The following is a 13,314-nucleotide window of genomic DNA, read 5'->3' on the forward strand; positions in this document are numbered from 1 at the left end:
TATGATTGGAACTACCTTCTCCGCCGGCGATGAGTGGACCCTAGAAATCGCTCGTCGGATTAAACCAGTCGCCATTGATGACCTTGGGAAACCAAAGATGCGGAGATTGGATAGATTTTTGTCACTAGATAATTTTCTAGTGACGTGGTTGGCTCGTGTCGTGGATCATTTACTTTTCACTTTTCAGTAGGGGCAACGATATCGTTTTGATCAAATGAGGGATATTTGAGGACCATATATAATGTGTGTCAATGGATATTCAAAATTCACTAAATCGATCGAACCGTACCGAACTGATTTTTAGTTTTTTTTTAATAAAATTATAAATTTTTATATAAATCTATAACCGTACTGATAATTAGGGTACAATAACAATCCAGTAAAATTCCACAAGTGGGGTCTGACTGATAATTAGGGTATGTTTTTTATTTTATAAAAGTAAACCGAAAAAAATACCGAATTGTACCGAATAAATTTACATGGAAAATATATATAATAAAACATTGAATTTTTTCTTGAGTCTTGGAATTATGAAAACAGTTACAAGACAATAAGTAATTAAACTCAAAATTCTAATTCTCAAACCTATATTATACTATTCCTATCGGAACTAAACTATTTTCAACATATTCACTAGCAAAACACAAGGTATTCTAGCGATTATGAGTAGCAAACTATAATGTATTGAATATGTTTCCTTTCGTATGATTTAAATTTATATTTTTGAATATTTAATCTTCTATAGACTTTATTCTTGAGTCCCAATTTGCTTAATATATTTTCACTCGTGTGATTTATATTTCTTTTGTCTTTGCTTAATTTCTTTTACGCTTGATGGATCTATACTTTGGCCATCTTTCATGTTTTCTTAATTCATCACCCTTTAAATAATAAAAATGTCTAGGGAGTTTTGCTAAGTCATATAAAAGTACGTATGCTATTGCATTTTGTTTCTACTAGTGACTTATAAATGATATTTTTAAAAAATATCGAAAATTAACCGAAGCGTACCGATACCGAAGAGAAACTGATATGATTGGTACGGTTTCTATAAGTCTAATTTTAGTTACACATAATAGAATAATCAAAAAATTGGTATGGTACAAATTTTATAAAATAACCAGTCGAACCAGACCATTGACACCCCTACTATATGGTAACAAAAATAGGTTATTATGCTAGGAAAAAAATGAGAAAACTCAGAAATCACCTGAACATTTGATGGTTTGCACTTATTTTAAAATCAAAATTGTTAGTTCGCTTAGCCTGCGCATTAGGTGCCATCACGGTCATTGGTGTGTTTTGGATTGTGACAACTTGATATTAGAGTCTATGTTGCATAGGTGTCACGAGTCATGAGCATGTCTAATAAAGTCTTGCGGTATGAAAACGTCTATACTTATATTCGAGGACTATGGGATAATTAGAAAACTTCACTTTCTTTCTTTCTACGTCGGGTGACTTTGAAGTTTGAACTCTAACAACACTGTATCTTAAATGATTTTTGTCTTTAACACTAGCCTTTTAAAATCGTGGGACTTTGAACTATAACAACGTTATATCTTTAAATGATCATTGTCTTTAACACTAGCCTTTTAAAGACAAAAGAGATCAATTGTGAGGAATGGCCATTCTACAACAATCATTTAATTTGATTCATCCTTTGATTGCTCCCCCCACAAAAAAAAAAAAAAAAAAAAAAAAAGAAAAAAAGAAAGAGAGCATATCAAAGTATTATGGAATTTTGTAAATCATCCCCCCTTCTTTGTTTTGCTATACTGGATGCTTGTGTTTGCTATAATTTAACACAACTGGTTGTGAAAAATGCTTTCAGTCTTATTCCATGATTCTCTTTGATCAAAATATGCCTTTTATACTAACTGCCTGGACAGATTAGAAGAATGAAGAAAAACAGGCATAGATTCAATTAATTGGACTATATGTGCAAGGAATGGGAGATGAATTATGATCTTCCCTTGTAAGGACAAGGCAATTAAAGCATGAAAGATGAGTGCTTTCTTTCTCTACTAGCAGCCAACCCTGATGGACTAAAAAGGCAAATACCTCAAAATGTACAACATACATAATCCATATAGCTGGAGCAAGTTTAAATATCCTAATTGTAGAAGCACATAGTGAAAACAGCAGCTATATGCTCTGAGCACAGCACAAAAGAAGATATATCATTCAATCTAGAGGCCATGTTCAATTAGAGAGGTGATATAAATCGACAGAGTGACTAAGGTTGTCGTTGAGCACAATACATTAGCGTGTTTGTGATAGTTGGTCAGCGCTTCCCCTAAATACATATTCGGGACAGTAGAGAGACTTTTAAGAAACCTTATAGACGAATATAGAAACAGAAGCAGCAGCAGCAGCACACAGTTTCCCACCTCTGTAACTAGACTGGCAGACTTGAACTTCAATATGATCTTAAGTCTCTTCACTCACAGCCACAGAAGCATTCTGGTTTCAGAAACAGCAAAACCATTTTTTCTGCACATAATAGATGTATAAGAATCAATCACTTAATCAGCCTGCAGTAATTCTACACTGCAGTTGGAGTCTGGCTATATGAACACATTTCGTTAGAATGCTCAATAATTTGCTTATCTAACATCAGAAGTTCTTTATATTTTTTACTGACATACGAATATTTAACAAGATTACAAAAACTCCTATCAAACACTGAACGTGATATAAACTCTCCGACATGTCTAAGCACTGGTATTTATTTTCTAGAATAGATGCTCTCTAAATCTCGCAATTGTTTCTACATAAACAGATAAGTCTCTAACCAAACTAAAAAGGAGCTCAAACACAGAACCTAATGTAAGTCAACAACAACAATTAGCTAGACCTTAACTCCAAGTAGTTAATATTGCATAGTGATTATTTGCAGATAAATGGGAAAGTAACATTCTTGAATGCTTGTAGCACAAAAGAAGAAATATTAAGATTTAGTAGTCAGTGATCAATACCTTGGGTTCTTGCTGATAAGGATTAGATTGTCCGTAAGTATAGTCATTCCTGGGCGCTTGTGTTGGTGCCGCGGTGCCATCGGCTTTTTTGTCATCCCTAGCCTTTGCAAATATGACAGTGAATCCATCTGCCGAGGCTGGATTGTTTACATCCCACTCCCCGAATTTCGGCAATGGCCGACCTTTCTCTTGCTAGAAAATGGTGTCAAAACAGAGAAATGAAGACATGTAAGTTAGCCATAAGTAAATAAAGTTTTTTTCTTGATGTTCTGTTCTGTATATGTATTATGTAGTCATGTACTCTTAACTTATATGCATTGGGGTGTTTAGTATCTCAACTCTAAGAACACATGAATTTCTCTCAAATTCTCTAGTATTTTTTAAGAAGAACAAACATCTTTCAACTACAACAATTACGCCTCAATCCCAATTAAATTTGGGTCGGTTATATGCATCATCACTAACTATACTGCTCCATATAAGCTACTCATTCTTGTATTGTTAGAATTCATCATAAATTTAACTAATTTAACATTGGCCGTCAGCCTGAACTAGTCACATAGGCAAAGTAACAATCAAACATCTTTAATTAAACCGATAGGAAACAATTACCAACTAAAGATGCTCCGTCTGGCCACTAATCAAGAAAAAAAAAAATACATACAAATCGTCGGTGAATCAAATTCAGCAAAAATGAGAGCAAACTGAAAAGTTGAATTGAAAATAAAAGTGAATAAGGTTGGTCAAAACCATGCCATCTTTAATTCAGCATTAACAAAAACAGCCATATACATATTACAAAAATTATAACTAGGATTGGTCTCGGAATCAAACAACTTTTCCTAACGTTTAATTCATTCAAGGAGAAATGTGGGTCGGGGTTTTGGAATTTTATAAGGTTTCAAATTCTTGAATCTCGTTATAATTTCATCTTATTGGGATGACTATTTAATAGCCAATGACAAAATTCAAGAACGTTCATATTCCTAGCAAAGCAAAATTCATGCAAAAGAAAAAAATAAGAACTGAAAAGATTGGAAGAGAGAGAAACTTACAGAAGTCATGAATATGAGATTTTAGGTCCTGTAATTGAACGGATGAAAGGAATAAAAGAAAAAAAAAACAGAGAGAAAGAGAATGATCAGAACGAGTCTGAATGTTTAGGAAAAGCTTTTGGATGAATAATCTGAATGTTTGTGCAAAACAAAAACTTATTGGGATAGCTTTTTTTTTTTTTTTTTTTTTTCCTTTTCAATCTTGTGAGTTTCCTCTTCTTCTTTTATTTATGTTATCTTTTTATAAAGAAGAGGCACTTTCCAACTTAGTATTTTCTAAAAATCTCAAAGAAAAAAAATGGAAAAATTATCTGACCAATTTATTTTTTTAGACTTTTCAAAGTGTTTAAGAAAATTTCTCACATATAGAAAAATTGCGCGCATGACATTCCCATCTTATATTCCTATCAGAATATAGTATATCATAAATTCAAAAAGTCATGTCCTCTCTCGGTCCTGTTGGGTGACAATAAGTTGCGTTTGGAGAAGTTTTTGGATAAATGTTGTGAAGAAATGCTTGTGCAATATTGTGTGTGTCTCCTAATATTTTTGCTTTTTTAATAAGAACAGGCACTTTCAGAATTTTAAAGTTCCTAAAAATCTCAAAAGAAAAATTCAAATAATTTAACCGACCAGATTTTTTTGAAGACTTTTGAAGTGTTTAAGAAACTTCCCACTATTAATATGGACGTGTACAGCTCAATACGATTTTGTAATATATTTCAGAAAATGAGAAACAATATGAAGTTATATAATGCATGAACCTTTTCCTGTCAATTGACTTGGAAAAAATAACTAATTGGAGTATACTAATTATTTAGGTTAATATTTCAAAAGGGTGAATTGTCAATGTCATATATAGCTAAAATTCAAACACTAACAAAATTTGCGAAATAAAGAAAATGTGGTTTGAATAAGTGAGGGTGCACTACACACCTCAGACTTGAGCTATAAATTACGATAGGAAGTTGACAACCAAATTTCCATTAGCTCTTATGTATTCTTCTGCGTCTAAAGAGATTTAAATCATATTATCAAAGAATTTGAAGGAAAAAATAAAGAAACTGAAAATGTCTGAAAGGTGTTTACCCGAAAAATTGGATAGAGTTAAATTTGTATATGGTTGTAAGGATACATGATATAACTTGGTACGAATTGCAGAGTGAAATAGAAATATATATATTCTTTGACAGATGGAATGATATATAATGCAGAGAAAAAAGAAATGTTGATGAACAAGGCAAAGTAAATGAGCCCCAAAGTGTTAATCTCTCTGAAGTTGTCTTTTTTGCAATCTATCCCTTATGCTTACAAGGATTCCCCTTTATAGTAGAGGGATCCTACTTTATCTATGAAAAATATATAGTGGAGAACCCATGATAAATTATCTTTTCCTCGATTCCTGCCAAGATTCTCTCCCCTAGTGCGGTTGCAACGGCTCTTGTCTGTGAACTTGATACCAGCTCAAGCTCGGTATTGGATCGAGCCCTCGACCTTGGTTCGAGCTCAACTCTGACTTGGAGTCTCGAGATATTCGGGGTGAGTGTTGGTCGGTCTATGCATCTTCGATAATCTCCGCTTTGCCTCGTAGTTCGATTTGGATATGAGCTCGATAATGATACCGAGCTTGTCGTTGATCGGTCTTAGAGCTTGAAGCTCGACGCCCTTACTTCGGACCTCGACCTATCGTCACGCGGATACCCTTTGATCGAAGTATTATCACCTCGACCAGTCCGTACGACTGACTTAATCGGTTTTAACCGTACACAGATAGTCCCCTCGTTTCTCGAAAAAGGATGTGGCGAGAAACGATATGATTTTCCAACAGCTCGATCAGATATATGCTGACGTCTGCGTCGATCCCAACCATGACGTACGTGATAGCTATCCCATCGATTCAGTTTTACCAAGGCATTTAATGTGTGTCAGAAAGTGGTCGGCCATCGCTGATATTGAATCGTCATTGCTTCAATTTTTTAAATAACCCTTCCTTCCACCATTCATCACTTTTGCGTCTTCAATCTTCCAAATTTTCTAAGTTCCCTTTCGTCTTTTCTGAGTTTTTTGTCTGCAAATCTGTGAGTTTTACTGCAAATTCTTTCTTAAAATACCAAATACTCCCGTTCTTTGTTCACAGAATTTTAAATGGCAAAAACGTCTAAAACTGTTCCGCAAAAAGAGACCGCTTCTTCATCTCGACCTGCTAGTGGCGAGGATGTGGAAGAGCCCCGCCCTGAGGAATTCATTCCGGTAGGGTGCTCGGCTGTAGGTGATTTTAAAATTAAAAAGCCTTCTCCGATACCGAGTCGGTATGAGCCGATGTCGAGGTACCAATGTTCAATTACCAAGAAAGTTCTCGATAAAGTCATACAAGAATGCAACTGGGATAATAAACTCGTAGTAATCCATCGCATGATGAATCAATTACTACCCACGTCGAAGGGTTGTTAAGTGTTTACACTTATCCTTTCACGTTGGACCCTCTAGACCCTGTCACCGTTGCCTTCTGTAAGAGGTACGATGTGACCCTCGGCCAGATCTACCCTTCCTTTTGGAGGATAGTGATTCTTCTTTGATTTTTCTCGAGCAAAGTCAAGGGGCGTATCTTCACCCTCGATCATCTTATGCGCCTCTACAGTCCCCGACTTTATCGAGGAGGGTTGATCAAGCTTGCTCGCCGAGCAACCAAAGCGCCATTCTCGAGCATAGACGAGACTCGGGATCCAGGTTGGATGGGCCATTTTGTTTGAATCAAAACCTCGGACCTGATCCCTGCCGATGACTTACCATATTTCGAGAAATGGAATATGAGTCGTGAGTAAACGTTTATTTTTGCCCGTTTTGATTTTGTGATTGCATTTCATTTTGTTGATCCATTTTTTTTTCTTATCACAGCCGTAGCTCGGATGCCGGAACCGATCCCGGATATTAAACAATGGGTCAAAGGTCTGGTGTTGCAGAGACCGTACTCTGAGCGTGCTTGGGTCGAATTATCAAAGAGTCGATGGGAGGCCCGCATTCATGGTAAATTTTTTTATCGATTTGTCTCTTTATCGGTTTGTATGGTAAATCTCCCTTTTTCCCCTTTGTACGACTCGGGAAAGATGTAGTCATGAGGCTTCCATCTGGTGGTGAAGAAGTTCCTGCCCTGAAGCAGGTAAAAGAAAGGAAGAGAAAAGACGTATCGGGCTCCCCGAGCTCGGAAAAGAAGAAACCGACTAAGAGATCTCGAAAGTCGAAGGGGCCTATGGTGTTATATCTTCGGAAGTGGCCCCGAAGAAGGAGAGGAGAATTTAGCATGCGTACGGGCTAATGTTGTGATTCAACAGTCTTTCAATTTGGTGGAAGCAAATCAGGGAACGCTGGCCATAATCCCAGAATAAGAAGAAGCCGAGATTATCCCTTCTCGAGCTAAGATGATTGAAAGGGATACCGAGGGTGGGTCTTCTAGGACAGTAGAATATATTTCAAGGGATGAGTTCGGGATAGTTGACATTAGCGGATCCCCTTAGATTTTGGATGCCATGATTCGAGAAGCCAACATGTTGGAGGATCGGTCCTATGAGGGTATTTAGGAGTCAGCCGATATCCACGGTTTTCTAGAGGAGTTTGAGTCAGGTGCCTCGGAAGAGGTTATCGGTTTTGGTGGAATGCCGGTACCCAAAAAAGCATCGTGGTCGGGTTCTACCGAGCCTTCATCGATTCATAAATCGGTGGACCGATTCCCAGCCCCGAGTATCGATCCCGACCGAAGGCAGAAGATAGTGCTCTCCGTACCTGAGGATACCCGATTTTTTTCTCCCCCTGTGGGGATTGCCAGTTACCTTCGGTCCTTGGTGACTGAAGAAGATCAATCAGTGATGAATGCGGCGGGGCCCGCCTGTCTCTTCAACGAAGCCCAACATACTTTGAATCGGGTAACTTTAATGGCGTTTTTGCCAGTTCTTTTATACTTATAATTGTAGGTAATTCTAACGTTTCTCCTTCTGTTTATAGGTTTCGGTGTTGCATCACGAGGCCTTTCTTCGAATCCGGGAGGAGCATGATGCCGAGGTTCGGAGCCTCACTGAGAAGAGTGACTCGTACAAGTTCCGTAGTGAAAAACTTCGAGCAGATTTGATAGCGGCTAGGGAGGAGCTTGAAGAGATGGCTGAGCTAGTATTCCGATCATTCCATGATAGTGAAGATGAAAAAGAGATTACCACTAACGATCCGATTTTGCAGGTTCGACAGAGGATCGAGCAGATTAGACGGCTTAACTCACAGGTAGATGCGCTACTGGCCGAGGCAGAAGAATTTAAAAAGTGTATGGATATCCTTGCCTCGAAAAAGGAAGCCGTTCAAGCTCAGTTGGAGCTGTCTGATGCCCAACTTCGATCTACGAAAGAAAATGCTTCGGGGGTGATCGAAAAGATGAAAGAGCTTCAGCATCAGTTAGATTTGGCCACTTTAGATAAAAGCAGATTTGGCTAAAGAACTTGAAGTGGCCAGATCTGAGGTGATCGGGGCCAATAAAAGAGCCGATGCAAAAGTGGCTTAGTTCAGGATCGATGTTGAGGTTAACCAAGCCAAAGATAAGAGCATGGTCGAACATGCAAAATGGCAAGCTCGGAGAGAAGCTCTCGAGGAGGTCAGAGCTCAGATCTTCAATATTGGGGCCGAGATTGAAGTCGTCAGGGCAGATGAGAACAAAGCTCGAAGGTTGGCCTTTCCTGAGGAGGACTCCGATGACTCGGGGGAGTCTGAAGATGAGGAAGATGCCGAGAACACGGCCTCTGATGAAGATTGAATCATTTAGGGCCTTAGGTCATTTGCTGCGTTCTTTTGATACCGCTTTCGGTTTTTGTATAAAGAACTTCCTTTTGGCTGAGTTGCCGCCTTTGTACAAAAATTTGTAAATATAAATCTTTCTTCCTTTTGAAGCAAAATAGCCTTTTAAGCTAAATAGATAGTTTGAATTTTAATCTTTGTTGCCTTCGAGCCTTGTGGGTAGTCCCTTTTGCTTTATCGGGCTCGAACAGCCTTCAGCCTTTAAATAGTCAAGTGTTCATTTGAACTTGAAGTAATGAGTAATGTTACTCGAAGTAATGTAGCCTGTAGGCGTAATGGTCGAGTGAGTGCTTGCTCGAACTCGAAATAAAAGTAGCCCGTAGGCTTAGTAGTTGAGTGAATGATTCGAACTCGAAGTAATGTAGCCCGTAGGCATAATGGTCGAGTGAGTGCTTGCTCGAACTCGAAATAAAAGTAGCCCGTAGGCTTAGTAGTCGAGTGAATGATTCGAACTCGAAGTAATGTAGCCCGTAGGCATAATGGTCGAGTGAGTGCTTGCTCGAACTCAAAATAAAAGTAGCCTGTATGCTTAGTCGTCGAGTGAATGATTCAAACTCAAAGTAATGTAGCCCGTAGGCGTAATGGTTGAGTGAGTGCTTGTTCGAGCTCGAAATAAAAGTAGCCTGTAGGCTTAGTAGTCGAGTGAATGATTCGAACTCGAAGTAATGTAGCCTGTAGGCGTAATGGTCGAGTGAGTGCTTGCTCAAACTCGAAATAAAAGTAGCCCGTAGGCTTAGTAGTTGAGTGAATGATTCAAACTCGAAGTAGTGTAGCCCGTAGGCGTAATGGTCGAGTGAGTGCTTGCTCGAACTCGAAATAAAAGTAGCCCGTAGGCTTAGTAGTCGAGTGAATAATTCGAACTCGAAGTAATATAGCCCGTAGGCGTAATGGTCGAGTGAGTGCTTGCTCGAACTCGAAATAAAAGTAGCCCGTAGGCTTAGTAGTCGAGTGAATGATTCGAACTCAAAGTAATGTAGCCCGTAGGCGTAATGGTCGAGTGAGTGCTTGCTCGAACTCAAAATAAAAGTATCCTGTAGGCTTAGTAGTAGAGTGAATGATTCGAACTCGAAGTAATGTAGCCCGTAGGCATAATGGTCGAGTGAGTGCTTGCTCGAACTCGATCCTGTTTGCATAATAAATCTTGGATATAAGATTTCGGTAAAGAAGAGAGCTTTCTTTGCAAGTCATTATACATGTGTTCATGTTTTGCGTCAGGGCTCGGGCCAATTACATGAGCATGATTCGTTTTGACCATTTGGCTCTTACAATGTTTCCTGTCGAGACACTGTTTGTCTTGAAATAACGAAGTAACTTCCTTTGCATCGTACTTGATAATTGTCGTTGATATGTTTGATAACGATGGTATGCCCCCCAGTATTCGAGGTTGATTGTAAGGAGGCCTCGAATACTGTTGAATTGTTCTGATTTAGCACGATCAATGGTTGCCTCATTAAAAAAAAAACCTTGCCGAAAAACCCATTTGGGACAAAACCGGTCTAAGGAAAAAAAGAGTGCAACACATGTTTTCAGACCTAAGGCTTCGTGTTGAATAATCCATCTTTGTTCCTGATCGAGTTCATTAATCCTCGTCTTTGGTCGAACACCTGCATTGGTTAGTTTTGAAATATAATTGAACCGGGGGGGGTATATTAATTAAATAGTATGAAATAGAATTTATAGGTAAATTGTTATAACCCATGTTTTCGTACGTACGAGTACGTCGTAAGTCAATTGATGTAAGCTCAGAAATGAAATCATATTTGAAAAGTTTACAAAGTAAGTTAATCATATTACCTCGGAGTTTACAAATATTGAAGATCATGAACAACAAGTACAAAGATGGTTGGAAGGTTCAGAAACTAAAGAAATTGAAAAAAAATAATGTTTCGTCGAAAGTCGATAAATTGGGAATGTTATAACATGTACTTTTGTAGTGATACCAGGGTGTTTAAATTGATAAGGAGATTATGTTAGTCGTATGATAGTCGTGTGTTATGTTTTGAAGTCAAACGAGTGGTGGAACAAAAGTCGAGGAAAGTCATCACAAGTTACGTTCATAAGTTTTACTGAAACTTTGGGTCAAATGTAACTGCCATTTTCTCCCAATATACGTAGAGTTATGGGGTTTTCTACCCATAAAATTAAATATCTATGAGTCTATTTTTCAACGCATTAAACCATTTATCAATACGATATTAGAGTAGAGAGATATGGACGTTTTTCCGAGACTATGCAGACTGTCACCTACTTGCTTAAACGAGAATCCAAAACTGGGCCTGTTCGGGTCGTCCAAAAATGGGCCTGTTTGGGTCGTTCAAAGAGGCCTTTTTAAAGGCCTATCACCTTCATATATTAGGATGATAATAGGGTAAAATAACCAGACTTAATCTCTGCAAAACTCCTCCCAATAATTTCCCCCAAACCCCAATTGATTTTCTCTCGCTTTCAAGTTCTAATTGGAGGTAAAGCCTAGAGTTTGAAGAACCAAGATAGGAGCTGAGTTATCCAACAAATAATGTAAGTTTACTGCTCTCTTTCATCCATTTTTGTCTACTGTAGATGCATAGTAAGTCGTTTTATATTTGTAAGAACTCACGGGACGGTGATAGGAAGCCGTGAATTTGAGTTATTCACTTGTAGCGGACTGTTTTGTAGACTATTTTATGGTGCTGTTAGGCCACATTTTTACTACAGTTTTGTGGAGTTTTGGAGGAGTAAGGGTGTGGAGAAACACCACATAAATGCAGGATGTTGGGCTGGTCGTTCATCGTAATATTTTCGGGTTATTGACACTACTACGGTGGTCGTTTTGTGTATGAAGAGATTGGGGTATGTTGGGCTGTGTTTGTAGTATTGTGTGGTGTGCATAAGGTTGGAAAATAATGTATATATGTTGTTATTGTTGTTTTTGGTGTTGTTGGTGTTATCTTGAATTTGGAGGTAGTAAGGATTATAGGGGAGATGCTGTCTATTTTAATATAAAATAAGCTTGTCGTTCGTTGTGCGTTAGTTGTACCTTTCGTAACTTAATGATAGTATTATTATCGTTGTTGTAGATTAAGGTGAGAAGAGGCGAGTTCAAGTTTGTGATTGGAAAGATTGTGATAAGGTATGTCAAGGCTAAGTCCTTCCTTCATTTTGGCATGATCCCCTAACTACATGAGTTTGATAACGAGACATAAAAAAAAGTTTGTATTCCTGAATTTATTCACATTATCCTAGTCTCAAAAGTTACAGTATTCTCCCTTATCGGGACTTCATATTCAGTTTAGTATTGTCTTCTTTCAGCCAAGAGAGCAGAAAGTGTGTGTGTGTTTTTCCAGTCAAGAGAGCAGAGGGTCTATATATATACAGTATTACAGTATTTTCACCACCATCGAGCTATAATCGGTGGGCAGTCCCCTATTGGGCAACCTCTGATCAGATGGTAAGTTATATACCGAGTCTGCTGTGGCCGAGCGCCTACGAGCGAGCCCAGAATGGCCTAGATACAGAGCCTAGTATGGCCGAGCGCCTATGAGCGAGCCTACTACGGCAGGGCAGTTACACATACCGAACCTTATAGGGCCGGACAACTATTTTACATATTATATGGAGAGAGTTGAGTCAGTATCAACAGGTAAGCATATCTTCAGATTATTTTTGACTCCCAGTTACATTCAGTTATTATATCATCAGTTAAGTTTTAGCTTTCAGTTATTTTGTTGCCTTACATACTCATTATATTATTTGTAGTGACGTCCCTTTGCTGGGGATGCTGGATTTCATGCCTGCAGGTCCTGATAGACAGCTGGATAGACCTTCCCAGTAGACAGAGCCAAATATCAGCTTGGTTACTTCCCCGGAGTTACCAGGTCTAGACCTTGGAGTCCATTTTATATATATACAGGTTTGATGGGTAGGTCGAGGCCCTGTCCCGACCATGATACAATTCAATTATCTCTAGAGGCTTGTAGACAAGTCCTGTATAGTTTGTATATCAGTAGATTTTCATGGCGGCCTCGTCAACCTGCACATATATATTGAAATATATATGAGTTTTTGGGTATGTTTACCCTCAGATGAGAGAGACGATATTTTCAGATGATGAATATATATATATATATATATATATATATATATATATATATATATATATATATATATATATATATATATATATGAGTTTTTGGGTATGTTTACCCTTTAGATGAGATAGACGATATTTTCAGATGATTCAGAATATGGCCTCATCGGCCTAGGTTGAGGTTTACCCCTCTAGAGTTCACAGTTACAGAGTGGTACGCTCGGGCTGAGTATGGTACCAAGTGCCGGCCACGCCCATTCAGGTTTGGGGCATGACAGTTTATCACATCGAGCTCGTAGGATTTCCGTTATAGGGCCGGTATCGATTTTTGATCGATCTCTGTTCTCGGTTGGCAACCCTTTTAATAACGGACCCAGAACCC

General features: G+C 38.3%; 1 long non-coding RNA gene across 1 annotated transcript; it reads right to left on the reverse strand.

The window, feature by feature from the left end:
- Positions 1-1,993: 1,993 nt before the first annotated feature.
- LOC107829801 (uncharacterized) lies at positions 1,994-4,169 on the reverse strand. Its single transcript, XR_012701420.1, has 3 exons — positions 4,037-4,169; positions 2,982-3,173; positions 1,994-2,496 (listed from the first exon to the last, which is right to left on the reverse strand). It is a non-coding gene; the product is annotated as an uncharacterized LOC107829801 (long non-coding RNA).
- Between the last annotated feature and the right edge of the window lie 9,145 nt (positions 4,170-13,314).

Source organism: Nicotiana tabacum, chromosome 17 (genome assembly GCF_000715075.1).
Source record: "Nicotiana tabacum cultivar K326 chromosome 17, ASM71507v2, whole genome shotgun sequence".
NCBI lineage: Eukaryota > Viridiplantae > Streptophyta > Magnoliopsida > Solanales > Solanaceae > Nicotiana > Nicotiana tabacum.